At 47.9% G+C, this 14,585-nt stretch overlaps 1 protein-coding gene across 7 annotated transcripts in view; it reads right to left on the bottom strand.

Moving 5' to 3' along the window:
• SAMD11 (sterile alpha motif domain containing 11) overlaps positions 1–14,585 on the bottom strand; it is a 175,101-nt gene that overhangs the window by 39,896 nt on the left and 120,620 nt on the right. The gene's annotated exons all lie outside the window — the stretch shown is intronic.

Genomic DNA, 14,585 nt, shown 5'->3' on the forward strand with positions numbered 1-14,585 from the left:
TTCCTCTTTGCAGAAGCAACCAGAGAGACTTTGGTATTTTGCTTCTCTCTCTCACACACACACACACAGACACACATACGCACACATATATTACAAGCAGAGGAAAAAAAATGAAAGTAAGAAAAATCATCATCTTGAGAGCCTTGATCTGCTTTCCTAATCACGCAGTCCAAAAGCACGTAATGACTATTCGCACACTGATCAATGCAACGTTTTAAAGCTATAAATTCTGAATCCAGTTGATTTCCTTACTGAGTTTCATCATTTGTTCTGTTGCCTTTTGTCCCCCTGGTGTTTCCACTCCTTTCATGCCCTGATGCAAAGCAACTGGGGGAGAGAAAGGGGAGGAAAAAAACAACACAAAAAAAAGCACAACAGATCTCTGAATCTTCCTACCACAGTATCTCTCTCTCTCTCTCTCTCTCAATCTCTCTCCCCCCCCTTCCCCCCCCTCCTCCTTCAAAACCTCAAGGTCCTTAGCAATCTTCCCCCTCTAGATTGTACGGAAACACTCAAGCCTTTTGCATTACTGCAGCCCTACAAACCAACACAAAATATCTAATATACAATTACAGCATCCCCGAACAGATTCAAAATCAATATCCTCCCATAATAATGCTGGGGAAACTGAAAGCATGATGTTGCATATGGGCAGGAAGGAAGAGACTGTTTGTCACTGCAAGCATCAAATTCTCATCTATCAAGGGCTTGTTAAAGATGCAGCATCTTAAAAGAAAAAAAAAAATAATCTCACAAACAAGCACCATATTTGAGTAGAGTATACGTTGCATCTGCCTGTGAGTCAACACGCGTGCAAAGCTTCTGCAATTTGCCCAAAGTGTCTTGGTTAAGAATGGTTACAAACCCCCTTGGTGCTATTTATAAGAACAACAAAATTATTTATGTTCCAGGGGGCATTTTAAGCCAAGCAACTGTCCCTTGTACCCAGAATCACTTCACATTACTTTGAATTCAGCTAAGCAAGCCCGGGTTCCTGCCTTGGCATTGTGTTTATCAGGAGATCCAGAGCACAGATCTGTGGCTGCCACAGGCTGAGCAGTGCCGGGAGCAGTTAAACGTGCCGAGGGCAGAGCCTGCCAGGCAGTGCCTTTATCCAAAGAGCAATTCTGGAACTCTGCAAAGTTACAAGTGGCATTTCAAGGTTTTAAAGAGCACAAGCTGCCTCCAATCTTATCTTGCCATGACCCTGTCACCCAGCCTGTTAACAAAACTGGCACTCTGAGACAACTGCAGAGGCTTGCAACCATAACCAAAAGCAAAGTAAATACAACAAAGCAGTGGCAATTGGAAAGCAGATGGGAAAGGAGAGAGTCAGCCAGTGAGAGCATTTAAGTTTTCTCAGCACTTCACATCCCAGGTGTTGAGTCAGCCTTTCAATACAATTTGAATTTTATCAATCCTCCTGCCTCAGTTTACCCTTTAAATAACTTCTCCAAAGCCACAGACAGCATCAGCTTGCCAAGGCAGCATCAAAGCTAGGAAGTACCTGGCCACACAGCACAAATAGAGTCACAAGCTCCCTCCCCACGGAACGCTTCATTCTTCATGTTGATTTTCCTGGAAATGTTAGTCTGATGCTGCAAACCCTCAGCGCTGGAGGCCAAGATCATATATCCTCCTCAGAAGTGTTCTCATCCGGGATTTGTGGCTTTGAAACAACAAAAGTCCCGTTGCTCTGCTCGCCCCTCCCAGCCTGGACAGAAGGCAGCAAAACCCAACAGGGCTTGTTCTTGTGTACTTCAGGCAGAAGAGACTCCATGGGAGAAGTGGTGACAGAAGCACCAGTTACATGTGACAGCAGTTAGAATATGAGCAGTGAAGATTCCTTGATTTCACAACTCTGCCAAGGCACCTCATTACCCTCCTATCACTCCTTCTCTCTCGCTGTTCCACTCCCACCCCCGTGCGCCCATCTGCCAGCAGACATTCGCTCCGACTAGCACCATGCCCCGCTATTCCCACACACGTCAGCAGGACAGGTTGCAAGTCCCATCTCCCTCCCAACCGCCTGCACTTGTGCAGGGGGAAGACCAAGATCGCGCAGGAACTCTGAAGCGGCACCAACTCCACCAGCTCCTGCCCCACCAGCCTCCAAAACACCCACTTCTCGGCACACGCGCCAGCGAGACAGCAGCTGCGGGAACAGTCCACGGGGAACGGGCCCCGCTGCCTCGCAGTCCAGATTTGACCTTGGCCCTCCAGAGAGATCCCACATTAGCGTAGTAACCTCTAGGAACGATCTGCAGCGTTCTCCTTCCAGCATCTCAGGTTCACACTGTACCAAAGCACCAAATCCCACACACTGAGTTTGGATTTGGGTTGCCCCCCAGCAGTTTTTATGGCAGTCAGTTAGATCACAGAATGAAAATTTTCCTCTTTTTTTTTTTTTTTCCCTCCTTCGTTTAAGGCAAAGTCCTGGGATGCGTCAGAGACTGCCTCTTTCCCCAGAAGTGTGGGGACTAAATCAACAAGATATACAGTAAGCAAGGAAAAGGGAATAATTATCAGCAGCAGCCAGTATGGAGGCACAAAGATCTAACAATCCACCCCAAATTTCCCGAGTCAGTAGGAGAGCACAAGACTAAATAGCAATCTTCTGAATTCCAGCCCAGCGTTATAAGATGTCATATTCCCTCTTAGCTTTCTTAGCTGCAAAGCAGGGAAGAGGCAGGTCACATTTTCATTAGTGACTTCGTAAACTCACAGATTCTGGGGTACAACCTAAATGGCAATGTGTTTGTATTACAGCACCAATCCTTTCCTCTTTACAGCTTAAACCACGTGCACAGCTTTGGCACACCACTTACACCTGCTAAACACGTGCCCTTTTACAGGACCCTATACTCTAAATTCATCCCTTTGTGCCCACAGGCCATTCACGGAACCCTTTGCACTTACACACAAAGAACCAGGACGGTGGTTGAAGGCACTGGGGTGGGAGCATCCACAGGCCGTCTCCCCCGACTTTGCAGCACCAAACCAAATATGTTTTGCAAATGAGTTGGCAGCGTAGCTTCTGGATGTCTTACCACCCTCACAAAGACAGGTTTTGCATTTCGAGTATGTTGCTACTCGTTGACCAGAAAGCCAGAAGAGAGCTGTTTGCTCAGCCCATGCACCTGCAAAAGGCAACACTCCACCTTAGAGAGAGGATGGGGAGGGATGGGTGGGGGAGGCTTTTTTTGTTGTTGTTTCCCAAATCCCTGCTTTTGTCTCCTCTTTCCTGCCTTCTGCAAAGCATTTCAGTTGAAAGGAAGCCAAATCAGGGCAGGTTTTTAATATTAAAGCTGAAAATGAAAGACATTATCAGTAGAACTGTAACGTTACGAAGCTGGGCCAGGCAATAACACAGGTAAGGAGCTCTCGAGGAAGCTCCAAGCATACTGATCACTTACTGCCACCGCTACAACACAGCCCTGACCACACAAACGCCCCCGCAGGTCTCCCATGCGGGTCCCCAGACCCTGCGTTACATTCAAGGCTCCTGCCAGGCTGACAAGGCAGCACAGAACAGATCCAGGGAGGATTCTGGAAACAAAGTCAGATATTTTCCCCAAAGATCTAGAAATCAGAGTGGATTTTTTCCATGGTCTTTCACAGGAAGAGGAAGTCCAGCACTCACCTGCTGCACTTCTACAGTGAAGCACGAATAGAGGCAGGCCAGGAAAGTAGGTCAGCTGGAGGAGGACAGCACTTCTGGCTCCACGCAGAAGTATCACCCACTGGCTTTGCAACCACAGAGAAAGGATGCGGGTATGATACCATAAAACAACCTTCTGTAGAAACCAGGGCAATGTGGGTTTAATCTAATCACAGCCCTCTGTGGGCTTGAGAGACACTGATTAGAGGCCATGGATGGAAATGTCACCTGGAAGTAACAGTGCTTTGTACTCCTGCACAGCCTCTAATCCTCAGCCTCCCAGCACCCAGCAGAGCGGGATGACTTAACAGTCATGTTCACCAACACATCCAAGAATCCCAAGCCTCATTATCAGCTTTGAAGAGAGGACTTGGGAGCCTAAGTCAGCTGGGAAGATTAGAAAAACTAGGTTTCCTCAAAGAGGGAGGGGCTTTGCCTCCACTCTTTACAAGGGAATCTGCAGCAGAGAAGATGCACCGAGGGTGAGAACTGAGCCCAGGTCCCAGTGACTGAGCACAGGCTTTCACCTGGAGAAGGGAAACGAACAAATATGAGGTCGTCACAACATTTTTGCCCTCCCAACATTGTTAAATGGGTGGACTATAGAGTTCTGACTGCGGCCGAGGGACTGCGCCAAGTTTTTCTGCACTGTGTTACGCTACAGCACAACGGGAAGAGATCAGGACCTATCTCATACTCTCTATCTGTATCGTTGGTTTTGCTCTGAAGGCTTCTTGGACCCAGAAGTCCTGAGTAAACAGAGAACTGAGCCAGCGTACATGGGAAATCACCCAGGCTCAGATAGCCAACATCTAATGAGAGTCCTTTTTTCACCTCCTTTCACATTATTTTAAGAGGAAAACATCCTCCCTTGCTCTTAACTCCCCCATCAAACTTAAACCCTGGAGATGACAATTCCCACTGACCAGTTTGAAATGTCTTGGCAGCATCTCAGTTTATTCAGCTCTCCCCTTTCCTTTGGCACAAACAGGCTACCACCAGAGGAGCTGCTCCGCTCAAACAACTCTGGTGCTCCAGCCCTGCTGCTCAGTCTGTTCCTGTGCCGAATGTGACAGGTTTGCAGGGACCCTGGAGACTTACTCCCCAGCAATGGGCTTGTGTCTTTGTAAGAAGCTGCACCAGCTTGCCGAGTCCCAGCAGGCCCAGAGCTGCTCTCAACAAAGGCTGGCGGACGAGGGGCCACGCAGTCGGTTGCGCACAGCAGCGTGGAATCTGGCTGCACATCGGCCCCATCCCTTGCCAGCAGGAATCAATGGAACAAAGGGAGAGTGAAGCACAAGGTCATGGGAATAACGGGCCATAATTTAACTGAGGGCAACGAGAATGGGAAAAAAAAAAATTATTGGGGAAGCTGGGGGAAGGGAAGCAGTGGGCTTCTGGGACTTGGGATGCTAGAACAATACACATGCATGCCAGCTCATGGGGCAGGGTGAGTTCTAGCAAGGAAGGGGGAAATACCGCTGGTTCTCCGCAAAGGGGATGTCAAACCAGCTGCGATATAAAGGCAGCATCCTCCTCCCAGCAGGTCAGCTGAATGGCAGGGGCAGGGACATGGCAGGCAGCAGGCTTCAAACCTTACCTATTACACTGGGTTATCTCGCTGTTCCTTTATATCTCCACATCTATATCTATTTGTTGGTTGTCATTTAGATTTAGATTGCAGGCTCTCCAGGGGAGGAAGCATCCTTTTGCTAGCTGCTGTACCAGTCTGAACAGTACAAACAGCAGAGCAAGCTGGGCACTCCTGGCTCAGGACTGTCCCTAGCCTAGACCAAGGGATCTGCAAATGTTCCCAAAGCACTGTGCTTCAAGTTCCCTGTGACATGAGGCTCTTGGAAACGGGAAGAAAAACAGAAAACAAAGGGAAGGGAGGAATGGGACACACTAACGGTCTCTTACTACAAAGCAAGGAGGGTGCAATTTTGAGTAATCAAAGGTTTTTCTCTTTCCCGCACACTTTGAGAGAACTTAACTTTAGCAGAGGAGGACTCCAACAGGCAAGAGTCAGTGACCATCACTCACTGATCTCAATGCATTACACAGAAATTAGCACCCCAAAGGTAGGCCTAGTGCCACTAACCCCTTCCTAAATGGGAGTTCACCACAGCGTATGTGAAAGCTGCGGGAGCACACAACAAGACGGTAGTTGAGTAGAAGGATTCCCAGTGTATAACATATCAACCATCCTTTGCTAGGCGTGAGAAGCAGCCTGCATCCCCTTTCTCAGCTCTAACCACTAGGCCATCTGCCTTTCCTCCTACCATGAAAACAGTATCCTGCTACTTCCCACCTCCTTGTGCTCGCTCGATCTGCCTGGCTGGAGCTAAGCACCTAAAAGGACTGTCCAATATTTCAATTCCCAGGGAGTGAAACAGAGGGAGGCGCAGGTCATGCTGGAGCTACCCTCCTGTCTGTCTGTAAGGAGGCTGTGTATTAGAGAAGGTGCCCCAGCATCCCCTTGTCTCCCAGATTCTTACAAAATTCATTTTTACAGCATGCACCAAGCCATAGAAAGGTGGTAAATATTCATAGTACGAAAAACACTCACGGAGAGGATATACTGCACTTAAGAGAGAGATCTGAATTAATTTTATATGCTGCAGAGAGGCTTTTTAGCAATTGCAGACTTGTGAATCCCCACTTTCTTCCAGAAAAGACTTAAAGAATGAGGCTGGGAGGATGGGCTGGAAGTCCAGGCCTTTTGGAGACTCACTTTCTAGCTCTAGCAAGGAGCATGTTCTAGTGGGCAAGACAGGAGAAGGGGGAAGCTTGTTAAATCAGAAGACTTAAGCACGATTCCACTAAGGATCAGGTTTTCCTTGAGGGACCACAAACCTCATGGGCCAGGTCATTTGGCCTCAATTTATGTATCTGTGATAAAAAGCTATGAAAACTGGCATCGTTCCTCTGACACAGATACCTCCCTCAGTCCTGGGGAACACCACACAACACCCAAGCATGCCAAAAGGTGGGTAAGGCGACGTGGCAGGGACAGCACTCACATTTCCCTACGGGCTCCTACGTGCTGAATCTTCTGCGTGTGGTCTGTGCCAGCAACCTGGTATTCCCTCCAACACCCAGGACAGCTACTCCACCTCCTCTGGCTGCTCCTTCTACAAGCCTCCCAGCTTTTCTTTAGAAAAGCAAATGCTGAAGATAGTGATTTCCAGCAGAGCTGCTGGTGGTGCTGTACCCTTAGCACCATTTAAATGTCCGATTGCACTCATTCAGCCCCTGAAAAAAACAGCGCTCCTCCAGTCCGTGACAGCTTTGACAGCCAGACTCCTTAATTCCTTTTTCTTATTCCCTTAATCTGTCATCTTTATCAGGCTGGGGAAGTGCCAGGCAGCATGCAGGAGCCCCGGCCCCGATCAATCTCCACATTACAGCTGACAGAATGGTGCTAATAACTTATTGATCTAATGTTTGCCAAGCCCCACTGGGGCTGAAAGGCTGCCATTGATTGGCTTGAGGGAAGGAGCCTCTCAGCTGAGAGCAGAGCGGAAAGCCTTCAAATTGTCTTCTTCCCGAGGAGCTTGGAGATGGAGGGAGGGTGGGGAAGGGAGAACAGGGAGGAGGACAAGGGAACTAAAGAGAGGAGGGGAAATGGCAAGGAAGAAGGGTGCGTGCGTGAGATGAGGATTAAGAATGGAAAAGGAAGGGTGGAAAAAGGGTTTGAGAACCAAAGAAATGCAAGAAGGAGGGAAAAGAACAGGAAAGGAGAGAAGAGCAAGGGGAAGAAAAGGAACTGGGAACAAAAAGATAGCGCAGAGCTGAAAAATTAATGAAAGAGGCAGTTGACCCTCTTCTTGCTCACAGCAAATCATTAATAAAAATCTTTCCAACCCCCAGCCCTCCATCTTAGGACAGCTCCTCCCAAGCCCGTTCATGTCTGACACGAAGCATGCAGCACTGCTGACTCCCCTGACCAGGTATGAAACCACAAGCTTGCATCTGGGGAGAAGGCATCATCAGGAGAGATTCCAGCCTAATTTACGAGGCTGTTCCCCACAGTGATATACAGCAACTTAACCCTTGAGAATCCCCACGCACCTCCTTGATTTGCACTGGTCAATAACTGTAGAAAGTCAACAGACATGCTTAGCAGAGAGAAAGGAGTTGAGGGTCTTTACTGTGCTCCTGTGGGGAAACGTGGGCTTACCTGTATATGCAGAGACAGCAGGAGGAAAAAAAGCAAGTCAATGCGTGACCTTTCACAAATTAGAGTAATGGTTATAGTCATCTTTCCCATTTACCCTGGATCAGCCCAGGGCAGTTTTGCCAAAGGGTACACGTGTTGGAGCAGCGCTGTAAGGCAGGGACTGAGCTGGCAGGGCTTCAAGAAGAGGCAGTCATGGTCGCACACTGCCCTGGGGCTCTACATGCACAGTGCTCGTTGCGGTCAGGTCTGTTTTCCTGGTGGCCTTCTCTCAAGTCTATCAATCCAAAAGGCTGGGTCAACATTTTCCTGCGTGTCCTCCACCACATCTCTCCCCCACGCACACCTCTGCGCCCCTTTCTCTTCGAGCAGGACTTCTCCCTCCCTTTCAGCAGAGCCCTCACCAAGCCGTGAGCCGGAGAGCACCCTGCTGATTGCTTGAAAGAAACACTGAGCAGAGCAGCAGCCCAGTGCCGCTACCTGGGCATCTAATCACAGCACAAGCTTTGCAGACACACAGCTATGGGGAGCTTGTGGGGGGACAGCATTACCCCTGCTGTGCAGCGCGAGCAGAAGGACTAAATCCCCAGCATCCAAACCTGATGACGCAGAGATACACACACGCACTGGAGCAGGAACAGTGTCAAAACCCCAGCTCTGAAGTATCAGCTTGACTCATGGCAGGGTCAGGAGCAGCGACACGCTGCCTCCTCTCTCCACGCTTCCACCCAGCAGCAAGCAAGAGTGGACAAGTCAGGTGCCACACTACAATCTGTACTGGATTTCTATATATAACATCAGTGAGATGTCACCACACCAGTGATGTGTTTTCTGCTCTTTACTAGCTGCCTGTAAGGCACCTGGGAAAGGAGGTGGAAGCAGGGGGCGGGGAAGAGGTTATTTTTGGAAGCAGGATAATCTTGCTCTTCCTAGAGCTGCAAGGAAGAGAAGAAAGAGTCAGTGTTTATTTTGGTTTCAAAGCCACAACATGGACTGGCCATGAGTTTGGTGGCTGATCCAATGGACAGAGTGACAGACTCATCGTCCTGGCTGTGGCCAGTCTGCCCTGTTCACCAGGCACAGAGGAGGCCAAGCTACTTAAGCTGCCATGGTGAGCCCTGCCCAGCTGTGGCACTCCTTTCCTCAAAGTGAGAGAGATACACCTTGAAACACATCACTGATCTTCCCAAAGGTGTTTGCAGAGCCGTCCTACAAGAACCCTCCTGCCAGCAGCAGGCTTCAAATCCCTGCCAAGAGCAAGGTTTATTGAACTCCAAGAACAGGGCACTAAACTGCCTCGGCTCCTTCTCCTCCTGCAGCGACAAAGCCAAGAACAAAACCTTAACACTCACACCAGCCAAATCCCATGCACTAACCTACGCTGCAAGTGCAGTTGCAGGGCACTGCAAAAGCTTCCACGTTGGGCTTTCCCATTTTTCCTTCACCTCCCAAGACCTCCCATTTGTATTACAAAAGGACGCTGGCTACCTCCCACTCCAGCAAGGCTTCAGAAGAAATAAAAATTAACTTAAATAGAGCACGAAAAAAGGACAGTCCTCCAGACCCAAGCCAGGAGGATGAATGGCACTGACAGAGCCTGGACCCTCATCTTGCCTAGATAAATAACTGTCCTTCATGGTAAAACGCATAAACAAAGGTGGCTGGGCTTACAATTCTTAGATGCCCATTTGGTGCTGATTTTCTGCTCAATTTAAGGCAGCTTTTTTTGTTGTTGTTTGGCTTTGTTAAATGAAAACATGTCTGCATCCTAGCTCATTATCACACGCTCAGAAAACAGCCGTTCACTGTGATTCTGTCTCTAACCATTAGCTATAACATCCATGATCCCAATGCTTTTTCACCCCTGATATTAACTCCTCCTTAGCAGATGAAAGCTTCAGGTCTCAGTGCAAAGTCAAATGAAGTCACTGGGAAGCCCTCCATGGCAGGCACACAGAGTTCAGGGATAGGCCCAAAGAAATGGAGACAACTAGTTTGATCAGCTATGGACCCACGTGTGTGAGCAACAAGCACTGCCTTGTCAATAAAAATTCCAAGCCCAATTCTTAAACATGAATCTTTTTACAGTTCATTCCCAAACTTCTCCTTCTCCCTTGCTTAGTCAACAGAGCAGCAACTGGAAAGATGAGACAGAAGTGTTAATACAGAAGAACAAATAACCATGTGGGGAGAAAAAAAGAGATCTCTCGTGGTGTTTTTGAGACATGTAGATGAACACTGCTTTTCCAGGACTGCAAAAGCACCAACTACACGTGGCCTCCAACAGGGCAGGACTCCTGAAGTGGGACTCCTCAAGGGACACAGATGTCACATTCTCCCTATCACATGGAGTTTCCACAGGAATCACTGCAGGTTAACAGGCAACTCTACTGGTCACTGAGGCCACCACTGCTCTGAGGCCAAGGCTCTTGGGGTTTGGCAGCTCCATCACATTGACCAACAAGCCCTAGGAAAAGCCCAAACTTTCTGGAAGCTCTGCAACACAGGAAAGCTGGCCTTCTGCTGCTTCCCACATCCCAGCCAAAGAAGCCTCTAATCACTGGGGAAGGGGTCTTTAATCCATGTGCAGTCCCAAATATATATGCAGAACCATAGCAAATTGTTTCTTGTTTGGAGCAAGACCTAGTATTATGCCATGTCTCCATCGAGTGCCCTCTCTCAGACAATATTCAGACATCAAGCCAACTCCCTCTAATCACGAGGGGCAGAAGGAAGAGAGGGAAGATCTACCCACCTTCCTCTAGCATCAGTGAGCCTGATTCCTCCACTTCTATCCATGCAAATAGTCCTACTGCAACTGGAAAGTCATGAAATCTGGCACTGCAGAACAGAGGGTATTTGAGGAGAGAAAGAGGAGAAATTAACAGGATTTTTGCAGGAGAGAAATTATTTCGAGCCTTGGCACCAGGACTCTATTGCAAAATGCTCGTTCAAATCCTAAAGCAGCGTGCAAAGCACACACACACAAGGGAGGAGGCACCCGTACTTTCTCTCTGAGCCATGGAGCCCCGCAAGGCCTCCTCCGTCCTCGCCCACCCGCGCGTGCCCTGGCAGACTGCATCAGCCAAACTGGATAGAGGGGATTGGACTTGTTTACAGACACACCACTAGCTGCTTAAAGGGGCTCTAAATCCATGTTTGATGTGCAAACCGTCAGCTTTGCTACTGTGCCTTTGTCAAGCAGCCCGGGCTCTGCTCATCCTTGTATGTGTCTCTCTCTCTCAATTAAGATTAAAAGCGCCTTGTGCCATCATCCGCTCTCAAGGTAAGCCCCTCTGTAGTGCCAGTGCTGTACCCTGTCTGCTGCCTCGCCTTTATCTGATCCATTTGGAAACGACTTTTATATTCTCATTAGCCTCCTCGCCTGCCCTCCCCTCCCACACGCACGCTCCCCCTGAGGCATTTGAGCATACTTGCTCTACCTTTGCAGATGTTGTTAAGCCTCTTACTGAATCTCACCAACACAGGCTGCCTCTGTATGTTCCTAAGGAAGTACAGACCCCATTATACGTACTTTTCCTTTCTTCCTCCATTTGGCATATTATATCCCCATCGTGACTGCAATTTAATTAGCACCAAGGAAGGCATTCTCCAGCATTTTCCACTGCAGAACACCACCAGAAGAGAAGGACGCAGCAGAAAAATCAAGTCTGCAGGGTCAAAGGCAGGGAGAGACCTTTCACGTTTCCTAGGGAAACTGCCTGGGAGCTCTGGGCATCTCCAAAGCTTATTTTTCCAGGTAGGCTCTACATGTGTTCCCCACAACTGCAGTCCTGCAGACTCTCAGCACTTGGGTGAAGTAGCTCACTTCACTTCTCTGCCAAGGGAGTATCTCTCTGCCCAAGAGCCAACCTCACCTCTCAGCAGCTGGATTAGCTACCCCCAGGTTTAATAAATAAGTAATAAACAAATAAAAGTCCAACACTGGCCAGAGAAGAAGGAGGAGATTAAACCTAGCAGCTGGACATAAGCCCAGTGTAGACATAACTTAGACTTCAAAAGGGGAACTAGATATCAATTCGATCAATGAAGAGCAACAGAGATGGCAGAGAGGCAAGTGCCCTTCCTTTACACTACAATCTCTGATCCTCCACAATTTACTGCTCTTTCACTCTGCGTTGGAAACAACAAACACCTGCACACTTGAAATTTGCACAACCATTTGGTGAACAGACATTTATCCAGGGACTATAGAAAGCAGCGCTCTCTATTTTGCAAGTACAAGCACCTCCACTCCCCGTCACAAAGAGAGGCAGAGAACGCAGAAGTTCTACTATTCTTAAAAATCTGAGGACTTGATACTGTCAACAGCCAACCCAGATGAGAAGGAAGGAAGAATATAGTGAGAGAGGGTGCAGATGGGTAAAATCCTGAACCAGTGAGATGGATTTCCTCAGCCAGTTAAGAATTCAGAGTTACAAACAGGGCAGCTCTTCCCGAAACCCAGGACCCCCTGGGACCTAAGGAAATCCAAGTGCCTCAGTGGTAATTGTAATAAATCTGTAGTGCCGCAGAGCAAGCCCAACACACGCAAGTTTGCTCCATGATTAAGAGATCTCTGTAATACCTTAAGGTCCCCAGTGGGCCCAGAGCAGTGAGATACAGCTAACATGCATCACACACATAAGAATATCTCAATCATTACCACAGCTGACGGTGGCTCCGAAGCCAATCGATAGGGCAATTAGATTTTATCAGTACACGCCTCTCGGCCACCTACTTCTGCTGTCGTTGCAAAAGCCTCAGTTACCCCTGCCAGTTCCGGGCCTCCAGATGTCTTACTGAGAAGCACCGGTTGGAGCAGACTTTTGCTTTTTTTGTAGATTTTTGCTGGCGGTATTCTTTATTCCTTTAAAGGTCCGGTATCAGGGGACACTTCAAACATGAGTTAAGCTGTCAGCTATTCTTATCGAGACGTCTTGCTTCAGTGCACACACGAGCAGGGGGGAACACCACCCCACCCCCAAATCTCTCATATGCTGAATCTCTAGAAGTAGGCTACAATCCACATCTATTCCGTATTGTCACGGTGGAACAACACCACAGAGGTCCAGCAGAGAAGTTAGGGAGGACAAGGCAGGAAACTGAGCTCTGTTGTTCAGTCATCTTGGGCAAATGTCCCTTTCTGTTGACTCCTGCGCCTGGTGGAAGGCATTATGCATCTTGTCCAACATTTCTGATGAAACTTTACTTGCTGGCAACGTAACTACCTCCCTTTCCCCTTTATCACTGTAGACTGGCAATAAGAGTCTTGCCATTTTTTTAAGTGTGTTTTCGAAGCGCTGTAGCTCTCAGATTTGCTAGGTCGGATTTCCATAGATGCTGAACTTACCAACACATCACAATCACTACACTGGTCTTAATTACACCTAAGTGACTCAACAAGATAGCATAGCCATTTGGTTTTGATGACTCCAGACTCTTTCCACCTGTCTGGGCAAGATCCAAAGTACAGTGACTTTTTTGTCCCAGCTATCCCAAGCCCTAAGACTGCACCTCCTCTAGGCTTATTGTTCCAAACAGCTAGCGCTTGCCACTGCGTTATGAGACCCACTGAGGTGGGTTATTAAATCCTTGTCTAGTCAGGGCCAAATCTTATCTGAATCTTTCAGGACCCAGTTGTTTTCTAAGTCTTTCAGCTTCTGCTGTCCCAAACTAAGCTCTTCAGTCTCTCTGTTCCCAAATATAGCCTTCACCATTGACATAAAGTGACCTGTTTTCACTTAAAAACTACCCATAAGCCTTCCAAGGATATTAATATCAGTGCTGCTCTTCCAACCAAAGGCTTTATATGTGCCAGCAATACATGAGTCTCTTCAGCCCCTTGTGACCTGAACATCAGCCCAGCTCTAGCTTGAACCCCAACTCCAGTCTCACCTATCTCCCAGAACTCATAAAAGCCCCAGAACTAACTATACACCATTATTTTCAGCCCCTTTCTGCATTTCAAAGACCATTAAAGAGCCAGTAATACTTCTCATTTTCCAGTCTATGCTGTTCAAAACTATAGCACTGCCTCTAATCCCGGTTTTAACTATAAATCAAGGAACTCCCTCACAGAATTAATCATAAACCAAGCAATCCTGCCAACTTCAGCCCTCTTCTTAACCCCACGGGCCCTGCAACGAGCAAATCTCTTCCATTTGTGCTATCCTTGTTCTCAATCCTTTCCTTAGCCTCAGCGACAGCCCAGAAGCCACATACCCTTCTGAATCCTGCTTTAGCAGCACACACTCACCGCTCATCCTGCCCACGTAGAATTTGCAGTCTGAGCTGCAGAGCAGCCTCCGGAGCGTTCAGCCTCTACTGGCTGGGACTCCGTGCCTAACTTCAAACCACAAATGCTAAACAAGCAACAGAAAACATTTTAGCAGCAGATTCCAACTTACTTTGAGAGCACTGCAGCCTATAGTCATGAGCGATGCAGGAGTTTTTAAACATATTGGCATTAACATAATTTATTCAGCATTGTCCATCTCCAAATGCCTTTTTAAGAGTGAGATTCTCATAACCCAAATACAGAGTATTGTTCTCAAAGGCATACAATGCAAACAGCAGACAACTGGGAGCACATTTCTTTTTCCCTTATTGTTTTAACTAAGTGGTTTAAACAACAGCCAGTCTTTTAGACTAACCCAAAACACTAACTCTCTTAAAATTATATATGTAGCAATTAGTTATACCATTCTCCCCTTCCAATCCTGCCAGTAAAAACAAACAGAA

The sequence above is a fragment of the Strix uralensis genome, chromosome 23 (genome assembly GCF_047716275.1).
Source record: "Strix uralensis isolate ZFMK-TIS-50842 chromosome 23, bStrUra1, whole genome shotgun sequence".
Classification (NCBI taxonomy): domain Eukaryota; kingdom Metazoa; phylum Chordata; class Aves; order Strigiformes; family Strigidae; genus Strix; species Strix uralensis.